The sequence below is a fragment of the Acomys russatus genome, chromosome X, assembly GCF_903995435.1.
Source record: "Acomys russatus chromosome X, mAcoRus1.1, whole genome shotgun sequence".
Taxonomy (NCBI): Eukaryota; Metazoa; Chordata; class Mammalia; order Rodentia; family Muridae; genus Acomys; species Acomys russatus.
This window is the reverse complement of record NC_067169.1, coordinates 3,400,860-3,407,649: the sequence shown is the minus strand read 5'-3', so window position 1 is coordinate 3,407,649 and position 6,790 is coordinate 3,400,860.

The window sequence follows — 6,790 nt, the reverse complement described above, 5'->3', positions numbered from 1 at the left end:
CAATATGGTTACTGCTGTCTGCACGCCTTCTTCAGTGTGCCAGTTTCTTGAAGTCTCACAATCCAAGCTTTAGATCCAAGTTTAAGAGATGCTTGTTACTTGTCTTTTCCATTCTATCATATCTACATTATTAATAAGAGATCATATTGTTCAAAATTAAAGAAAACAATTGTACGCATGGGTGCCTTGTCTACATGTATATCTGTGTACCATGTGGGTGACTGGTGACTGGTGCCCACAGAGGCCTGAAAATGGCATCATATTCCTTGAAACTAGAGTCCCAGGAAGCTATGCACTGGCCATGTGGGTGCTGGGAATTAACTTTGTGTCCTGTGGAAGATCAGCCAGTGCTCTTAACCACTGAGCCATCTCTGAAGCCCTGCAAGAGATCTTTTGAATACATAACTAGAATACATTTTAAGCTGCTCTGCTCCTCTTCATTTAGCTTACCATCACCAGTAGCCTTTTCAACACTATTTCTCCATACTTTTTGCAGCATAGTGTTTTTTTGTTTTTCTGTATTAATAGTAGTAACGGTGAACTCACTAAAGCTCAAGCCAAGGTGACCTGACTGCTTGAAACCTCCTATGGCTTCCCATTACACTTAAAACAAACCAGCACATCTTGACAAGATGGATTACAAGAGCCCAACTAGTCCCCACCTACCATTCTTACTTCATCTCATGCCAGTTTCCCAGATGGTTAGGCTACCTATTCTGAGATTGTTCCATCTCGGGGCTTTGAAACATATGCTCACCTCTTTCTGGAATGATGGTTTTCTTGGTTCCTTCTAACCTTATCAATTTAACTTCTTGTAGAGATGCTTGCTCACAACCTGTCCTGTTATTCTCTTCTTCAGGATTGTGTTTTTTTTTTAAAATAGAAAACTTAAGAGGATCTGTTCCAGTTCATTTGTTTGCTTAGCTGTCTGCCCCTTTTCCCATAGCAATGAGCTCTGAGGGCGGATAGTGAGCAAGCTATTCAGTCTTGTGCATTGTTTTTTTCTCCAGCATCAGTGGGGATAGGAAAGTTATGACACTTGGTAGATGCTCAGGATATTCAGCTGGAACTTTTTTTCTTGGAGAGCCCTTAGCCTCCTGGTGTGAGTATCAGGGCACTTTCACGTGGAGCTCTATAGCAGTTTGTGTGGTTAGTTTTCCCATAGCACAGAAGTCCTACAGTTATGTTGTTATTTGTCTTCTCTGCCACACTACGGGGAGCAGGCTCATAGAGCCATCTCTTGCTCATTTTAAAGCCCTAGTACAGTGCCTGGATCACAACAGACAATGTTTATAGATGTGATGAATAAGGTTTTCCTTTTGTTAAAAATGACTCTGGACCAGAAAGATGGCTCAGATGTAGAGGTGCAAGAAACTGGTGACTTTCATTTTATCCCCAGATTCTACAAGATGGAAAGGGACCCAACTACTGAGAGCTGTCTTCTGACATCCACATGTACACTGTTGTATGTGTGCTTGCACATATACAGACATACAGAAAGTAAAATTAATATAAATATTTAAAAGATGACTTAGTTAGAAGCTCGGGACAACAGAGAGGTGGCTGCCAATCAATTCTCTAAGGACAGAAGGCAAGGTACTGTGTTTGTGGAGACAGAGATCTGAACCCCCTTCTGAGGTGAAATGACTCATTTATTATAGAAGGAGAATACTTTGTGGAAGCAAGCTATTGAACTCCACAAAGAGTTCTACAAAAACTGCTTTTTAAAATAGAGTTTGGAGGAAGGAGGTGCTAAAGTACTGTGCAAAACTGCATCAAAGATAGTTTACTTGTGAGTAGAGTTACAATTCTACACATTCCTTCTCCTTGAAAAAAAAAAGGTTTCCTCTTTGTGGGTGCATGTGGAAGGATGCTAAGGTCTAAAGAGAGAGCCTGAATAGTGGCCCAGAATCAAGAGCCAAGGAGAGGAGAGGATTGGCTTATAGCGTCCCTGACAAGATCCAGCATTCATTTCCTGTTGGGCTTAGCATTTGCTACTCCACTGTTTCCCCAAATCATTAATGAATTTTCTATGATTTTTTGTAATTTTATTTGTGTTTTGACTCAGGCACATTCTACGAATGTGACTGGGACCTTTTCAGTGCATTCTGTTGCTTATAAAATCGAGATAAATATAAAGCATCTTATATGCACAAATGGAATTCTGAAATTAATTTGGGAAATGGAGTCTTTAAATATTTTTATTACATTTATTTATTTATGTGTGTGGGGGTATGAATATAAGCATACACATGTGAGGTTAGGTAACATATTTTTATGAGGTTGGTTCTTTTCCTCTGCCATGTAAGCCTCAAGGACCAAACTTGGGTCCTCAGGCTTGATAGCAAGTGCCTTTAACAACCACCCTATCTTGCTGGCTCTGGATAATAGATTGTGTATCTTCTTTCTTAAAATTTACTTTTAATTTGTATTTATTTTATTTTTCTCTTATGATATATATCCCAAGTACAGTTTCCCCTCCCTCCACTCCTCCCAGTTCTCCTCTGCCTCTCCAGATCCTCTTAAGATTTATTTTTAATCTCTCTCTCTCTCTCTCTCTCTCTCTCTCTCTCTCTCTCTCTCTCTGTGTGTGTGTGTGTGTGTGAGAGAGAGAGAGAGAGAAAGAGAGAGAGAGAGAGAGAGAGAGAGAGAGAGAGAGAGAGAGAGAGAGAGAGAGAGAGAGAATTTTTGCACATGAGTATAGTGCCCCACAAAGGGCATTGGATCTGGAGCTAGATTTAAAAGCAGTTATGAGTTGCCCAACATGGGTGCTAGGAACCAAATTTAGGTCCCCTGAAAGATCACTATGATCTCTTATCCTTTTAGCCATTTCTCCAATCCTTTGTGGTCCATCTCCAAGTTAACTGTTACTTTTCCTCTTGCTTAGAAAACATGTTTTATATAAACATGCTAATTCTATGACAATTGTACATATAGAAAATAATTGTACTATTTTGTTTATAGCTTTTTGAGGTTATTTTATTATTGTACATAGGTGTTTAAAATTTTACTTGGAAAAAGGCATCAACATTTATTTTCCATATTTCTTTTCTGATGCTAGTATGATACTTTAAAACCTCTTCCCTATTTTAATATCCTTTATATCATTATTAATAGTATTAAAACTATGCTATGAGGCTGGAGAGATGTTTAGCCATTAATGCTCTTGCGAAGGACCTGACTTTGAATCCTGGTACCCATGTGAGGAATCTCATAATTGTCTGTAACTCCATCTTGTGGGGATCTGACAGCTTCTCCTGGCTTCCATAGGCATGTGGGTGAACACACACAAATAAATAATAAAATAAACCTTCAAATAAAACAAAACTGGAACTACAACAGCAAAAAAATTTCCCTGTGTTTTAACTTAAACTGATTCAGGTTTGTATATCCTGTGAAATATGGTTCTAGAAATTTCATATTGGCTTTTCCCCCTTTGTATTTATTTAAAAATATGTTCATATATATTCACATATATGTATAATACATATATATCTTCTTTCTAAGGTGGTGTAAATTAAATGAAATCATATATGGGAAATTACACTTACATGAAGCCTTTTAGTTTTTATTTATTTTTTAAAAAATTATTTATTTCGGGGCTGGAGAGATGGCTTAGAGGTTAAGAGCACTGACTGCTCTTCCAGAGGTCCTGAGTTCAATTCCCAGCAACCACATGGTGGCTCACAGCCATCTATAATATGATCTGATGCCTTCTTCTGGCCTGCAGGTGTACATACAGACAGATCATTGTATACATAATAATAAATAACTCTTTTAAAATTTATTTATTTATTTATTTATTTATTTATTATGTACACAATGCTCTGCCTGCATGTACAGCTGCATGCCAGAAAAGGGCATAAGGTTACATTATAGATGGTTGTGAACCACCACGTGGTTGCTGGGAATTGAACTCAGGACCTTAACCTCTGAGCCATCTCTCCAGCCCACTGTTTTTGTTTTGTTTTGTTTTGTTTGTTTGTTTTTTGAGACAGGGTTTCTCTGTATAGCCTTGGCCATCCTGGACTTAAAGATTTTATTTATTTTATGCATATGAATGCTCTATCTGCATGTACATCTGCAGTCAAGAAGAGGGCATTAGATCACATTACAGATGGTTGTGAGCCACCATGTGGGTGTTGGGAATTGAACTCAGGACCTCTGGAAGAACAGAAAGTGCTCTTAACCTCTGAGCCACCTCTCCTGCCCCCAGCCCACCTTTTATATGTGTACATATCTATATCACTACCATTCCCTTCTTAATTGCTAAGGGCATTCTAATTTTGTGTAAGAAATTTTATTTTTGTTATCATTTCTACTTCATTTACCTTTTGCCATTTATTTATTTATTTCCTTTGCAGGTGTGACACCCATTTCCTGCCCTTCTACCCCCTATGCCCCCTTTAAAACATGTAAGGTAAAGTTGCTTTGGAGAACTGAGGAAGAATTTTCTTTGGGGGGAAAATAAAAACGTACTTTTCAGCAGTCACAGTCCCTCCTCCTTGTTTAGATGCACATGACAGATGCTGATTTTCGGAGCAATGGCTGCCATCTTGGGAACCTTGAGATAAAATGCTGACTTGTTCAGAGTGGCAAGGTGAATGAGCCAACTTGAAAGAGACTGGGTCCTTTGACATAGAATTTCTGAACAAGTCAGGAATTACCTCTCTTCACATTCCTAGATTTGTGAGATGACAAAATCACTATTGATTGAGCCACTTCTACTCGGGAAGGCATCCTAATTGATCCCATACTTGCATGTGATTATGTCAGATGTATACATGAATGTGGATCCTTTTTTTTTTTTTTTTTTTTTTTTTTTGTGAATGTGGATCCTTGAGGGCGCTTTTGTATACTAGGTAAGAATTTGAAAGTAAAAAGTTAGGAGTAGGCCAGATGTGTTGCACACACCTTTAATTCCAGCACTTGGGATGCCAAGGCAGGCAGATTTCAATGGGTTTGAACCCAGCTTCATCTACCTGGTGAGTTTCAGGCCAGCCAAAGCTATATAATGAGATCTGGTCTAAAAAGTAAAAGCTGGGAAGAACTGACTGAGTTAGTAGAATGGGTCTTCACTTAACTGTTTCCTACAATGAGCATAATGCACCAAACTCACAGAATTGTTGAGAGAACTAAATAAAACGATTCAAATGAAAGCTCTACTCTTGAACTGTAGCATATGGGGGGAGGTATAGGAGAGATGAGGGTATACAGATTAAAAAGAACTTTGGTGAATTGCGTTTTTGTGAACAACACTGTGCCCTGCTCATCTTAGGTGATCTTTACTGAAATATGCTCAAAAGTCTTAAGGTGTCACTTCAATATCCAGTACCCTCTGCTTTCCTATTTTCCATACTTTGAGTGAAACTTACTGCTTCATTTTCCTACTGCTCATCTTGACTGTCCCTGTCAGAAATAAACTTATCTTGTATCCTGTCTTCTTGAACCCTATTCATCGTCACTCATCAACCCAGTGCATGCTGAAGCGTGTCAGGGGCTTCCTGCACAGCAGCTGCAAACTTTTATGGGAGCCTTAAACTGACAACAGTAGTGGAAAATTTAAGGGGTGATGGAACAAAGTCAAGTAAAGTGTTTGTCTTCTTGGTGCTTCTGAGAGGCCCCAGCCGGGACTGATGCTCAGGTGACAATTATTCACCATGCCACAGTTTGTACCCTATTGTTATCCTCTTTGCTCAGTGACTACACCCCAGACCAGGAGGGGGTGGTTGACTCAGAGAATTTAGCTATTCTTTTATTCATGGAGCAAGAATGGTCACGTCCTGATGGTTCGAAGTGTGGTCACCCATTTTAAGTCTGTCTACTCTGTTGAGTATTTCTACCTAAGGGAAGTTGGTTGTTGTGTGGGAGGGTTTTGTGAGGCACGATCTCTTTCCATAACCCTGGTTGCCTGGAACTCACTATGTAGACTAGAATGACCTGAGATTTAAGTTAGAGAAATACACCTGCCTTTGCCTCCTGAGTGTTGGAAGTAAAGGTGCAAGCTACCATGGCTAAAGGAGAGGTTTATTTTTATTTTTTATTTAAATAATTTATTCAGATTACATCCTGATTGTTATCCCCTCACTTGTATCTTCCCGTTCCCCCTCCCTCCCTCTTTCACCCCATTCCTTTCCCCTAGACCTGTGACAGAAAGGGACATTTTCCCACAACATATGATCACAGCCTATCAGGTCTCATCCAGATAGCCTGCTTACCCTGTCTCTGAGTGCCACCAGGCCTCCCCAGCAAGGGGAAGTGGTCAAATAGGGGACACCAGAGTTCATGTTATAGTCACTCCCTGCTCTGTGCACAACAGATGGAAGAAGTTCAACAACAAAGCCATGTTCAAAACTGTGACCCTGAGCCTAAGGATTTGAAAAATGTTTTTTCAGGTACCTAATCATGGCCCTCGGCAAACCTAAAAGTAGACATTTGCCTTTGTTTTGTTCTCTTCTGCTGTTTCCTTGTGCCAAGATCTAAGGTCAATGTATCAATAAAAGTAGTAGAGCCAAGTTAGCAAGGTCTCTGAGCCCAGCAACCATGCCAGCCTGTCCATTTTTAAACACGTTTGACCTACAAACTAGGACAATGTCTTATAGTTGGATGTAATGGTATAATTATATTATTTGGTGACTGCTTATTGAGGTCCGATTATTAAGTAACTTTAACAGCTCCCAAGTGACCAAGCTTGGATTCAAGCACTGTCTGACACCCCTGCTTCCCCCAATTTTTAATGAACCTTTCCTCATTTTCTGGCCTCTAGATAATACAGCTAAAGATAGACTTT